Genomic DNA, 15,434 nt, shown 5'->3' on the forward strand with positions numbered 1-15,434 from the left:
ATGCTGTGAAGCTGTACAATCACTCTGTATGCTGAATCACTGTGACTCATCTTGAGGATGGCTTATTCTCTGTATAAATGTATCTGTTTGCAGGCAGAGTCGGTCAGACAGTTTGGAGCCTCTAAGTTTGGAGCTTGTGAGCTGTGGAGCCATGAGTCAGGGTGGAGTCAGTGTGTGTATGGAGCCTGACTCAGAAGCGAAGTATCCTCTGAAGCTAGTTTAAATCTTCTGTTCACTATGCTGTTTATTTGCAAACAAGTTTTAACTCAGTAAAGCTTTTATTCTTTTACTGAAGAAGACTCTGTGTTACTAATTTACACTGCACGTCACTCCACCCCAAACTAGAGGCAAAATTCGCCTGGAGCGCTTATAGCCAGGGCTGCTGCAACAAACAGCTGTGCTAGCCTTTGGAAGGCAGAGATATGAAAGGGTATAGGAAGGGAGGGAAGGAAAGAAGGAAAGAGACCAGTGTTGCCTGCGGCATCCCGGACTATCATTCGAGGCATTCCATGGTGCCACGGCACACTGGTTGAAAACCATTGATTTAAGGCAACAATTTGAGATATAGAACAAGTTTCTATATGCACCTGATTCAAGGAATGGACACAAAAAAAAATGTTTGTTCAAGAAGTCTAAGGACAAGCAAGTACAAAAAAAGAGAGATCATTTGGCTTCTCTGGCTGAAAATTAAAGAAAAAAAATGTCATTTATTTTTAGGTTTGTATTTATTGATATAAGCTGTCTTTCCATATGAGACATCAAAATTTGGATGGAGGCAGGATCCCTCTAGGATTTTGAATCATAGTTCAGAGAGATAGTTCAAAGCCCATGAGGTGTTCTAAAGTGAGAAGTGTGCAGAGAGAAGAGAACACGTGTGTATACAGCTCAGAATACATTATACAGCATCCTTCCAAACCGTGATTTGGAAAATCTGAGGTAGTGGGTTCTGGATGCAGCCAATATCTGTGTAATAAAATGTACAGAATCCTTTCTCCAAGGCATACTAATACAGTTTAGATTATTTTGTTCACTGTAATTCTGCTTGACAAATGAGCATATTTGTATTTTGAACGACAGGTTGATTTTAAAAAAGGAAAAGAACATGGGATGTGTGATCAATATGTTTCCATTTATTTCTCAGCAAGACTTGATCATAACCTCTAGCCACAGTCTCTTATCTTCTTTTGGATTACAATAGTTAAGTCAGAGTGGACCAAGGCTTTCCATCCCATTACTTGCCAGGTTTACAGCAGATGTTCCACAGTAACAATCTCCATGACTGCACCATCAGCAGCAAATGATTCCTGCCCTGACTGCATTTAAAATCTCATATAAGCTCAGTAGACCAGGGGAGCGATCATATAGCAAGTTCTGTTAGGCTGAGTGGGTTAGTATCCAGCTGCTTGAGATGGGAGATTTTTGGTGCAGCCAGGATTCCCTTCATCCTTGGCTCAGCAAGAGATATGCCAATGTATCTCTCCCATCACAGCTCGCCAGTGGATCTTAAGCCAATGTAACACTTGCACGTCGAGGTCCCCAAGACACCCCAAATAAAAACACAATGACAATTTTTGTTTAAGGTTTTTGGCATAATTTTGGCCACAACTTTATCAAAATTACAGCAATGTGAGTGAGTGGTTGCTTAGGCATTGGTAGCGACTAACTGACCCCACACGGGGACAGCTCTGACATTTGCACCCCCCGCGAAGTCAGAAAGGGTAAGTCACCTAGGGAGAGAGACAGGACGGGGAACCATGCCTCACCTCTCCCCAGAATGCTCCCAGGGGCTTGCGTGGCCCTAGCCCCTTGCCAGGGGGTTTCGGACAAAAGCATGGTGAGCCCCTGGGTTCCTTTAATGGAAAACCCTTGCAGCAGCAGCATTTTGGAGGGGCAGGCACAGCCAAATCCATACCCCTCCACCAACCAATTCCCAAACCAATGCCTAACCGCAACCTTACAAGTTGTGACGATTTGCTACGCAGTAGGCAAAAACCAAATGACACCAGCCAATCAGCCAAATGGACAAAATTCCTACCGGGTCCCTGCCCCAAAGCAGATGACCCCATGACAGGCATAGCAAGGTAAAGCAAACAGCCTAACATTAGCGAAGGGAGGGCGGGTGATCTGAAGAATGCAGCGAAACGAGGAAGTTTGTCGTTGCATGCAATGTATTTAACAAATAGGGCTGTCAATCAATAAATGGCAACATATAAATTACCCCAGTAACAGCCCGCCCCTGCTTAAAGATGGCCAAACCTTTTGCCTAGTAACAGTGAGGTGTCTCCTCAGCCCCCACCGCAACAGGTGCTCTCCATGAGGGAGAACACACTTTGAATAAGGGGGTGTTCCAGTGGCATGACAGTGGAGGGACCAGAGAGGGGGGAATTAGGCTGGTTCCTACACCCATTCATCTTTGTCACATGACCTGGCAACCCAGCATAAGTTGGCAAAAGAGGTGATGAAACTTCAATTTCCCCTCTGCCAGGCTTTCGCTGGGTTGTTTTCCCGCTGCTGGTTCTAGGCTGACTCACCCAGCAGTAGCTCCACTACTGAATGGAGTTTGGACCTGCTGTAGCTCTATGCTGCTTTAATTCACACTAGCTTGTTTTGCGTGTGAAGACCTCCAAAACCACCTCCAAAATAAATACACAATAGACACAGAATTTTAGTTTAAGGTTTTTGGCAATAATTTGGCCACAACTTTATTGAATTACAACATGTGAGTGGTTGCTTAGGCATGGTTCCAGACTACCTGACCCTGCACCATGGCAAGACAGGACTGACAACTGGACTCCACCAGAGGTCAGTAAGGGAAAACATACTAGGGGAGCACGGGGTTGAGTGCAGGCTACAGTTCACCCCAAATGTTCCCAGGGACTCTGGCGTGGCCCTAACTCTTGAAAGGAGATTGGACAAAAGCAAGGCAAGTCCCTGGATTTTTTTAAGGGAATTCCTTAGCAGCAGCAATGGAGGGGCAGACACAGCTAACCACTTCCCCTCTGAAAGAGTTTGGATTTGATATTCCGCTTTATCACTATCCAAAGGAGTCTCAAAGCGACTAACATTCTCCTTTCCCTTCCTCCCCCACAACAAACACTCTGTGAGGTGAGTGAGGCTGAGAGACTTCAGAGAAGTGTGACTAGCCCAAGGTCACCCAGCAGCTGCATGTGGAGGAGCGGGGACGCGAACCCGGTTCCCCAGATTACAAGTCTACCACTCTTAACCACTACACCACACTGGCTCTCTGAAAAACATCGAACCAATGCCTAACCATCAACTTTACAAAGTTATGACAATTTGCTACACGGTAGGCAAAAACAAAATGGCAAGAGCCAATCAGCCAAATGGCAAAATTCCTGCTGGGCCCCTGCTCCAAAACAGACGACCCCTAGACAGGCATAGCAAGGCTAAAGAACAGCCCTAAATATAGGGCAGGAGGGCGGGTGATCTGATGCATGTCGCAGGAAAGAGAAAGCTCCTAGCGACGTGCAGCAGCGTAAATAGCCCCTCAGTAGCCAATAGACAACCCAACGGGCCAAATTTCTGCCCAACAACCGAGGGGCAACCAATGGGGTGTTATGGCTATCCAAACGGTCCCGCCCCACAACAGGGTGAGCATCGTGCTCTCCACAATGGAGGACACGTTTATGACAGCTTATTGTGTAGAGGATTTCTCCCTGGGTTCCAAGCCCAGCTAAGGGTATCCGGATCAAACCTAGAGTTTCTGAACAGGATATCTATTCTGATGGTACAGCTCCTGGTAATTCTAATCCCAATCGTGGTTGCAAGGCATTCAGCAGCACCGTTTAATAAAGAAAAGTGTGTTGTTTAACATAAAGGTGTTGCAATCTGGGATTTGTGGGAATCAATACCTTTGTACATTGCATCTTAAATTCTACTTATTATAGCCTTGCTAATAGCCTCATTGATTCCTGACTGCCAATAATGGGGGGGGGGGGTACTAAGGAAGAAGATACATTGAACAGACATTTAAGGAGCCTTAATTTATAATTGTTACCCATCCACATATCAGGCTCTTCATTTGTCACTTAGGAAATAAATGAAAACTAAAACCTTCCCAGTCTAGTAGCTCCTTGCACTGGCTTTGCGCTTAGACATGAAGATATTTCCATTTCCCTTTGGCAAGATTACATTCCTGTTTCTAATCAATCTGATTGCAAACTCAGAAAAGCAATAAAAGTAACTATTGTTTGATAGTTTAAGGTGCTGACCTTAAAAGCCCTGAACAGTTTAAGCCCAGTATACCTGAAGGAGCATCTCCACCCCCATTGTTCAGCCCAGACAATGAGGTCCAGTTCCGAGGGCCTTCTGGTGGTTCCCTCACTGCAAGAAGTGAGGTTACAGGGAACCAGGCAAAGGGCCTTCTTGGTAGTGGCACCTGCCCTGTGGAACGCCTTCCCATCAGATGTCAAGAAAATAAACAACTGTCTGACCTTTAGAAGACATCTGAAGGCTGCCCTGTTTTGGGAAGTTTTTAATATTTGATATTTTGTCGTGTTTCTGTTGGGAGCCACCCAGAATGGCTGATGGGTGGGGGAAGAAGAAGAAGAAGAAGAAGAAGAAGAAGAAGAAGAAGAAGAAGAAGTGCTGTCATTTCATTGGACAAATGTGAGAAACTTTGTGTGTAAGATGTTGATGTCATAAAGGGCCCCGGTACATATTCTGTTTAAAAGATGAGCTATACCAGTTTGTGAGTTTCATATGGACCTTTATCATGGTTTTTCTTGTTTTCTTGTGGCATCTTTGGATGTTGTACAAACGTTACAACAGGGGCAACCATTAAAGCAAGTTCAGGACTTGATTGTGGTCAAGAAGAACTTACCTATGGATCAGGGAAAGGCAAAGGCAGTGGTGTCAGCAAAGACCTGCTGTGTTATCTTTTGCCATCAAGGTTGGGGCAAGTAGCCTCAGAATTCCTATGAGGAAAATGGTGACAGCTGTGTAATTTCTGCCACCTAAATATGTCTGGATGACTCCTAGGTCCCATCTGCAGCAGAAAAAAGAGATGTCTTCTTCTGCCATTTTCCCCAAATGCAAATTTTTGGTCTTCAGGGCTGGGGGAAGCAGAAGTGGCAGAGCCATCGTGTGAACCTCTGAGCCTTTTGCAAGTGCTCAAACTGGGTGCTGTCAAGAGCTTAACCATATCTCAATCATACTATCAGATGTTCATGCATCCCTAGCAAAATCATTTAAGCAATGATTCAGTTCATTCTTTAGCAGCTGCAAAAAAGAAATATTATCTACCCCTATCAAATTTTACTAACTTCTTGAACCTCTCATATTATGACAATGGATACATCCCATTTAATTGAATCCTTGCTGTGAAAGTATGTTGCCGTTTTGTGCTCTGTTTCTTCTATACATACTCTACTGAATCTATTTAATTTATCTAATCTGTATTCCAAGCAAGGATCTATTGAAACGGGACAATATCTAGCTTACTTTGAATTATTATGACCTACTTAAGAGTTTCATTGCAATGATACCCGATTTAGTCCTGTAATTTATAGCCAATTATGAAAGGCAAGATTATTAGGTTATTATTATTATTATATGCATTATAGATTTTTAAAGGAAGTTGTCATGTCTAACAAATGTCATCATTTGTGGGATGTGGCCTACGTTCATGGAATGTTGATACTAGCAAAGATTGGTTTGCCATTTATTCAGCAGACTTTGAAATGTGATCATGGTCCCTTCCTTTGTTCCAACCTTTCTTTCCTTTGACCACTGATTTCCTGCCTCTGCTTATCCCTGAGATTCTCACATCTGTCTGGTGATTCAGCTGAATACTTACCCGAGACTGCTCATTGATTCTTCTCTTTTGTTGAGTTCCTGAACCACTCAGAAGCAATGTCACCAGGTTGCTGTTGTTTTTTCCCTAAATATTTTTTTTTAATTAAAGATTTTCTTGGTTTACAAAAGCACGTGCATTGTCTCTTTTTCAGATTGTAAAGTCTTTTCTACAGATCAGAACATTTGATATGAGACATTTGTGTTGTATATAGTATAATGTCAGGGGAGAGGAGCGGTAGGGTGGTAAAACTTATATAATTTTATGTAGTGTACGTGTGGGGTTTTATGTCAGTGTCAACTGGGTAGGTTCTCTTTTCTTTTCGCTTATTTCCTTGTTAGTGGGCCCAGTGTGTGGTTGGTTGTCTGTAGTTGGCTGCAGTGAGATTGGTCTGTATTTGTGAAGGGGAGAGGAATTGTTGTGTCATGTAAGCCCTATCGATTTGTATGCTGTCAATGAGTTCTTCTTGTTGTCTTGTTGGGCTGTGTATGTGTGGCGTTAAAATGTCTGTAAAGGGGGAGACAAAAAGTTAATAGGTAGACCAATAGAAAAGCCAGAGGCGGAGCCTACCTGTTTATAAAAGGGCTTAGCCCGAGGTATAGTTGGTTAGTTGGTTGGTTGGGAAAAGGCAGTTGGGAAAGCAGTTGGCAGACAGTTGGAAATAGAGAAACGGTTAGTGCAGTTGGTTCTTGTGTGAGGGTGTAGCCTTATGAGGCTTTGCCCTCGGGTGGGAAAAATATTGCGCCCGGGAAAGGGAAGTGGGAGTCAACAGACACTCAAGGAATAGTTTCGGAGAAAAGGCTTTTATTTCTACCATCCATGAACTGGTAGAAGGAGCAAATGTGATAACTCACAAAAGCATGCACGAGTTCACAATCATGTGCACAAGCATATATACCCCTTTCCAGTTCCCTCCTCCTTTCTCCTCCCTCAGGAGTCCTGCCCATGAGTTCCTCTGAGCATGAACAGAAAGCTGTCTTGGGACTATTGGACTTTTGGCGCCCTTCCTAGGAAAGGGGTTTCAGAGTGTTCAGATATGTTTCAATCTCTTGTTCTGGCATGGTTCCCGGACAGAAAGTACTGTAAGTTGCAATGTGGTTCTTTAGCAAGGCCAGAAGGCATGAGAAAGGCCTGAGAAACAATGGACTGTTCTCTACCTTTGTTACAGCAGAGTGGAATGTTTCTGATGCTTAGCTGCTGAGAAAATGATTTTGAGAAGCTTTGAGCCTGCTTTGGTGGGGGGTGACTTCGGGCCTAGGTGGGGTCACCTGTTCTCACCTCCTACAAGGGGAGGTAGAAGAGTTAGAGACAGGATAAAAATAAGACTAAGTAGGTAAAGAGTAACAACGTTTGGAATGCAGTTAAAGTTTATTTGTGTCTGCAATAAACTACACTCTTCTTTGTTAACTTAAGAACCTGACTGAGACTAAGAGTGATTTACCGGAGAGGACCTGGTTGGTGGCAGCGCATTAGTGGTGTACGGGTCAATAGTCTGTGAGACGACTGGGGGCTCCATACGAACGCCACAGTATGTGATAAAGGGGAGCCATAACAGGGTGAAGGCATCCTCTTCTGTTTGTCCCTGTATCAGTTTCAGTCTGTTCATTAGATTTTCTAGTAAGGCTGTTTCCCATACGATTTGGTACTACTGGTCCATGTCCACTCCTGACAGGTCTTCCCAATGTCTGGCTATGATGCTTCTGGCCACTGAGAGTAGGTGGGTTGTAAGCTCTTTATAATGGGATGCAGGTGGTGCTGTGGTCTAAACCACTGAGCCTAGGGCTTGCTGATCGGAAGGTCGGCTGTTCAAATCCCCATGGTGGGGTGAGCTCCCGTTGCTCAGTCCCAGCTCCTGCCAACCTAGCAGTTTGAAAGCACGTCAAAATGCAATTAGATAAATAGGTACCCCTCCAGCAGGAAGGTAAGTGGCATTTCCGTGCACTGCTCCGGTTTCTCCAGAAGCGGCTTAGTCACGCTGGCCACAAGAAAAACTCTCTGCGGACAAATGCCGGTTCCTTTGGCCAGTAAAGCGAGATGAGCACCACAACCCCAGAGTCATTCATGACTGGACTTAACTGTCAGGGGTCCTTTACCTTTTTTTTTTTAAAAGCCCTTTATAATGTGAGTGGGCTCTTCCATGAACCAAGAAACCAATATCTATCACTTTCACTTATTTGTAGCCAATGTATGACACCTTCCTATATGTTTTTGACACTATTTATACAAGCCTACATTATTGGAAATACAAAAGTTTTTATTCGGCAGAGTCATTAGATTAATAGGTATAATTAAGGGTTTTTTTTAATGGCATATTATATAATAGTTCAATTTACATTTTGCAGAGGATATTAGTTTTCCCCCTCTCCTTTGTGTGTGTGTTGCGGGGGTGGGGGTGGTTAGCAGCTGAATTGCAGGAGTAAAACCCATACTCTATATATCTAAATCTAAGTATATAAAAGCAGCACTGCTCACATGGGGAAATTGTTGATTAACTACCATAGAAGTACGATGAAGCTCAGATGCTAATATTTACTAAGAGATTTCATCCACAGTTTCATATTTTCCCTCTCCCAGTTGGGCAGGGAGGAACGCAGAGAAATTGCAAACTGTGGGACTTCATTATGCCATTGCAGAACTGGGATAAAATTTCATGATACAACTTTTCCTTTGATTCCCATTTAGGTCACAAGTAAGGCCAAATTCCAAAGGGAAACTGTGGGGCCTGCCTGCTGTTTTTACATGACGAGAATGTGTCCTTTTATTTGAAATGCATCTCTGGGTTATTCATTCATTATTATTTTCCCTGAAATATAGTCCAACCCACCACATGGTCTGAGGGATGGAGGACTGGCCCATGGCTGAAAAAGGTTGCTGACCCCTCCATTGGAGCCTCTGCGCAATCTTAAAAATGCCATGATTGTGGTGGCAACACCCTAAAAGGTAAAGAACGACTGGATGGTTAACAGTCCAGTCAAAGGTGACTATGGGGTTGTGGCACTCATCTCACTTTCAGGCTGAGGGAGCCGCTGTTTGTCCACAGACAGTTTTTCAGGTCATGTGGCCAGCATGACTAAACTGCTTCTGGCACAAAGGAACACAGTGATGGAAACCAGAGTGCACAGAAACGCTGTTTATCTTTCTGCTGCAGTGGTGCCTATTTATCTATTTGCACCGGTGTGCTTTTGAACTGCTAGGTTGGCAGGAGCTGGGACAGAGCAACAGGAGCTCACTCTGTCGCTGGTATTCGAACCGCTGACCTTCTGATTGTCAAGCCCAAGATGCTCAGTGGTTTAGACCACAGTGTCACCCATGTCTGGCAACATACATACCCAGCAGTGACCACAACAGGGAAACACCTAATGTGCAGGTTTATGGGATGTGTATCCAGGTAATATTTTTCAATACATGCTTGAAGCACCTCAGATTGGTACTCCCCAAAACAATGTCTCTGGCATAAGACTAAATTCTCTTCTGAGCTGGCATAGTGAATTAAATATGCTATTTGAAATACAAATAGTTCCACTATGTGACATCTCTATAATATATGCTACTGTTGCCTGCTTGATTTTTTTTTCATACAAAGCACCATCATGACAAATACCTTACTTGGCTTTTTGTGTTTCATAATCTGTGGCCATTTCAATTGTTATGCGTGCAACCACTGTTTTTTTTCCTTCCTGGAACCAAAAACATAAATCACGCCGTAATTTATGTACGCATTTACTGGAAAATTGTTTTCAAGGGCAATTCACTTTGACTGTCTTATTTGCAAGGCTCCTCTTCTAAACAAGCTTGAAAACCTAACAGCAAATCCCAAATTGCCCAAGATGAAAAGAATGCTTCAGAGCATGAGATAAAAAGGATGCCTTGAAACATCTTCACTAAACTCTTCATTGTTTAAGCAATTTAATGGAGCATACTTTAGTGCCACAGGATATTATATGTGCTCATTAGTGAGCATGAGCCGTTGTCCCACAAAAGGTAATATTCAGGGAAGGATGAGAGGCCACTGTTTTGCATGTATTAAGGTCCTGGGTTATTTGCCATCACCACTGAAAGGATTATCTGAGACCTGATCTGTGCTTTGTCTGACTACATCACAGGAACATCTCCCTTGACAGCCATCCTAGAACCTGCTTTTTTGCTGTACCTGACTACAAGTATGCGAACCCGACTCCTGTTTTGCTGACCTCACTTTCAAGATCAGACCTTGACCATAGGACCCTGGATGTGGGTTTGGTCTGCATTTCACTCCCCTTGAACCTGAGCCCAGATACGTTCTACCTAGGGTAGACCTCCCAACCCCTCGCCCCACAGCAGGACATATTCATTGAAGCAGAACAGCTGTTTGTGCATGTGTGTGTGTGTAGCCTTCACTAGCTTCAGCCATACCCATTGGGAAATCCTAGTTTCTTGACCCTTTCCTCAATTCCAAGACCTCTTCAGCATTATTTTAACAGTAAACAACTGAAGGAGGAGAGTGCTGACCATCCCAATCACCCCTCCATCATCCAGCATAAAATTTGTCTTGGCACCGAGGCAGGAGTGTACGTACACCTCTCTTATATTTGGCAAGATCTGAAAATACTGGGGGTTTGCATATGAGTTCGTTGCAGCATGTGCCGATTTACCAGTCAAGTGCTATTTCATGATGTTGTTGCTTTGAGAAGATTCTGGCTGATAGTTTTGCTCTGGAGTTGATAGTGCGAGATCACATTAAATAGTCAAGTTGAGGAAGCAGGGGAGCTATGAGGGTGAAACAAAGATATATTTAAAGCAGCACTTTAAATTGTTCTGGCTTTCCCCAAAGATTTCTGAGAACCGCAGTTTGTTAAGGGTACTGGCAGCCCCCCCAATGTATGCAGGGGTTATGTCCCAAGGCACTGCACACATTAGTTAAATTGTGCAGAATTGAAACCCATTGAAAAAGCCTGCAAACATCCCATTTTGCCCCCACCCCACCGCGTTCCACCCTTTTAGTGAAATTTCAGTGTCATCTTTATGACATTTCTGAGTCACTTCCAGGTTCCAGATGCACGTATACACAATCACGCACATATTGAAGAAGCGCAAATGGAGGATTGCCTGTACTAAGAGTTGTGAGGCGCCCCCTATTCCCTGTTCACCGTAAAGAGATTGTTGAACTCCCTTGGGAACTTTACTACTACGGTGAGAATTGGGCTCTCCTAACAGCTTTCAGAACCCTTAACAATTTATGTTTCCCAGGATTCTTAAGGAAAACATGGTTGTTTGGAGTGGTGTGATACTGCTTTAAATGTACACTGCAGAAGGGCCAAAGTGTGCTTTCAGGCTAAGTGTTTATTGTAGAATCAGTCTTCTATATGCATACAAGCTTTTTGTAGTATCCACACGTCGTAACTATCATCAAAATGGCAGCTCATACTTCCACTCCATTTAATCCAGATTTATTCCTTCTAGAGAAAATTTAAGAAGCAAACAAGCAAAAAACAAAAACTGTTGCTTGTGACCCATTTCCAGTATCTCAACAATTCATTTAAAATATTAAACCAGTGTTTGGAAACACCCAGATATACAAGAATGTGATTTTTTTTCCAGTTAAAAATGAGTAACTAAATGCCACCTATTTCTGTGAGTAAATCTTTTTGCATAAATAAACAGCATCTCTATATGAGCACAACATTACACATTTGAAGGAATGTGTAATAGGAATTTCTCATTTCATGGTCAGTGTAAAGATGACCACATTCATAAGCCCTAACAAAAGCTGAGAAAGAATACTTGGAAGAAATCTTATTTCTTTTTGAGGGTAGAGAGAAGATGACACAAAAATGAAAATATAGTTTCTCTGGTTCTCTTGGTGATGGGCCTGAACTTGACAACCTCTTGGTTTTGAAATGATCAAAATATTAAGTCAACTATGAAGTGTCTAGATTGAACCTGTGACCTTTCCAAAGCAGACTGGGTAAAATTTTTCTGACAGGCTCAGATTAGAAAAAGCTGAAAATCACTGAGAAGCATAAGTAGGCGCAGAAGCTAGTACAAACATAGCTAAAATATGGACAGTCATTCATCCCAAGAGAAAGACGATCAACCAGTTCCATAATGTGCTTGTTCTGTGTTTCTTTCACATGAAAGAATCACTGGACAGAACGAAGGCATTTTAAATATTTGAAGTAGACATCTATGCCTTTGTGCAACAATGGGGGAAGAAAAAAGTTCACAACCAAGTGAGCTGATATTTTCAAATAAGTCAATATCCTGCACTTTAAAAATGAATTTCTCCAAAGATGTTTGAAAAGGAATTTACATAAGGCAGCATTTAGAACAGTTCCTCTGTCCGGTGACCCATGAATGATTATCTTACTCAATGATAGGATATATATATATATATGAATTATATTTCTTAGCAGTTGCATACTTTTAAATATCTTGTTGGAGGTTATATACTTGCCATCTATATTCTGTTTCATGGTGATAAAAGAAACTGTTCTTCCGTACTTATATAAAAAAATGGGACTACATTTTCTGTCTGGGTTATAAGCAGGCATTTATGACTTGTACTCTATAATGCTGCTAACTTTATATTCTTCTGGGGTAAAGGCTATTTGTTTATGTATTTAAAAGGCATCTACCCCTCGTTCTGATCAGATGTGCTTCAAGGGAGCTTATGAGATCATTTAAATCAGTATCTACATAAAATGAATAAGATTATTAAAAAGTATAAAAACTCTTAGACAGAGCACATTGAAGTAAATGTCAGCAACACGATCCTAGGGGCAACCCAATTGGACAATCCTAAATTTGCTTGTGGATTGGAAAACAACAGCAACACACTTCTGCAGATTTTGCCAAACAGCCTTGGTGCACAAAAAGCATGTAGAAAAATACTGCTTCATCGTAAAAATGTATGCAAAATACGTATCTTACAAGGGGGAAATGAATTTGAAAGAATGCATATAATAATATGTACAATTTAAATGTGTGTTCTTTAAAAAACAAATCTGCACAAAGCAGGGCATGACAGAATTATGACTGTATGTTGGGGGATAAAATAAACTGAAACAGGATGGACTTATGTGGCCATGACAGAATTATTTCTATACTATCAGCAGAATTAAACAGAGCAAAACTGCTGGATTGTACCACTTCAGACTACAAGTGAGGGATGGGAATATCATTCCCATCAGTTTTATCCTTCCTTACAGGCAGGCAGAAAGCATATCAAACCACTACTGGAAATGAGATTCTTTGCAACACACACAGCTGAAAATGTATGCATGCACCCTGATACCATTTTTTAATCCAGTAAGTGAACCCTCCACTTAGGACCTTAGGGAGAATAATATGTTCCATGGGAGACTGAGGGTCTGTTTCAAACTGTGCAAACCACATTCCCACGGGGAGAAGCCGTGTGCAGTTGTTAATGGGCTAACAGAGTTACACATTCATTGCTTCAGTGCCTAAATGTTTAGTGCCTCATTAGCTGGAACTTTTAAGAGCTTAAACAGTCAGATTTAAAAGGACATCAAGTGTGCATTGAAGCCAGGCATCTGCTGATGGATCAATGCAGTGCAGCACACAGTAGCAAACTGGATTTCCCTTAAACCAGAAGGATGGGTTTGGATCTAGGATTCCTGAGGTCAGGTAACTTCTTTACAATAGTGGTGAAGCAATAAAACTGCTAGCACATTTGCAAAGCTAAGCAGGGTCTGGGCTGGTTTCAAATTGGATGGGAGACTGTATGTTGAGATTCCTGCATTACAGGATGTTGAACTAGATCACCCAACATTTTGAGGACAGGCTGCGAATGTGCTCAGCCTGGAATCCTCAAGGGCCACTGGCAGTCAGAGCAGAAATGGTTGTGCTAGATGGATGAATAGTCTGACTGAGGATGAATTCGGACAAATGTTTATTCAATTTTCCCAGTGTTTCCTTACCCCAAAATTCCCATGGTTTATGTGATCTTTCACATAAAATCTGTTTGCAGAACTCCATTAAACTAGAAAACCCACAAGAGTTTTGCATTGTGTGGTGATATTTGGGGTTGTATTCCAGCATACAGTTTTTTCCATCGCTTAAAATTTAGTGGGATGTGGTGGTGCAAAAAACCACGGTTCCATAACGGAACAGGTAAGTTGTGTAAAAGGAATGTTAGAACCTGGGATAAAAGTGCTAGCATTAATTGGGAAAGCTAACACAACAATGCCACTTCTGTCCCCCCGCCCCCCCAGTATAAGGTAGCTTCCAGTGTCCCCACATTCAAAATTATCACATGCTTTTTTTGACTGGTTAGAGGTCACACATGACATAGGACTATTTTCTATAAAAACCATGTTCAGTTATCAGTACAGATGAATGGAAAGTCTCTAAGAAGGTTCTGCTAGTGAGATGATTCACACTGTCTCAAGTACTAAATAGGTTGGATTTCTATGGATATAAATATGGACTATCATTTTATATATGAGGCAAATCAGAAGTGTAGACATTTATGTCATTTATGTCATTACCTAGTGTCTCATTCAAATTATGGAGTCCTACATTCCCCCACCCCAAAACAGACCAACTATTGGCTCACTATTTCAACCTGTTTACTTTCTTAAACCTTACAAATGAGATTGCATAGGCCTCAGATTCAAACCGAATATTCACTTATCACACACATCTTCAAACTTATCACACACAGGTTTCAATGTGTATTTGGTTCTCAAGGAGTGATCTGGACTGTGAACAGCTGAACTGATTGATCTCCAGATCTGAAGAGCCCAATTTATTTTCCATAGCTGACCAGTGAAAAGCAAACCTTTTTCTCCAAAATGATATTCCCTTTGAAACACCATGAAGGTGATAAGATTTTTTTTATTAAAAAAAATTGCTATGGTGAATGGCTTTTTTAAACTAGAACTACAAATCACATTAGCTAGACAGCTTTTACCTAAATTGAGTTCTTGCCAAAGATTCTTTCAGTAATACTAAAGTGGTACAACTTCATATAATTCCTGAGGATGTTATAAACTAATACTAAAACAGGAAGGGCAGGGAAGTTGCCCTTCCTCCTTTTACCCCTTTTCTGTAATGTCTGAAAAGGAAATGCCTGCATTTTCCTCACATTTCCAAGCCTATGCCCCAGGTTTATAGAAAGAGAGAGGTGGCCTAAGGAGGAGTTTGCATCAAGCAAAACTTAATGGGGTTGATAGGTTGGGACACCATGGTCTTCACAGACAGAGGCTTAGAGGCATTGTGTTGTGGTAAGAACCAACAACTGGGGAGAGAAGAATAATCTGTCATGTATGCCATGCCTGACATGAACATAAGAAGAGCCCACTGGATCAGGCCCATGTCCCAGCTAGTTCAAAATCCTGTTCTCACAGTGGCTGAATTTGGCAACAGTATCATGAGAAGCACCTGAACTTATGCAAAAAACAACAGGTCAGGTCTCACCAAAGTCACGGTTTCGTCTTCCATCTTGATTCAAAATGGTGGCTAGCATTATAACATTGACCAAGAGCACCACCTCCACCTCAGGAATACTCCTGCTAAGTTTAGTGATGATATCACACGTTGTGTCTCTTAACATTCAGAAAAAGAACAATGGACAAACAGACAAACGAACCACTTTCCAAAATATGTAGCAGATAGT

The 15,434-nt window shown here is 42.1% G+C and overlaps 1 protein-coding gene across 1 annotated transcript in view; it reads left to right on the plus strand.

Annotated features, from left to right (window-relative positions):
* The first annotated feature begins 449 nt into the window (after positions 1-449).
* The window catches only part of SLITRK1 (SLIT and NTRK like family member 1), a 590,368-nt gene continuing 575,383 nt past the window's right edge, over positions 450-15,434 (plus strand). Inside the window, exon 1 of the mRNA XM_083501222.1 lies at positions 450-468. The gene's annotated coding sequence lies outside the window, so the exon portion shown is untranslated. The remainder of the gene's footprint in view (positions 469-15,434) is intronic.

This window comes from Podarcis liolepis (assembly GCF_965112155.1).
Source record: "Podarcis liolepis genome assembly, chromosome: 4".
Classification (NCBI taxonomy): domain Eukaryota; kingdom Metazoa; phylum Chordata; class Lepidosauria; order Squamata; family Lacertidae; genus Podarcis; species Podarcis liolepis.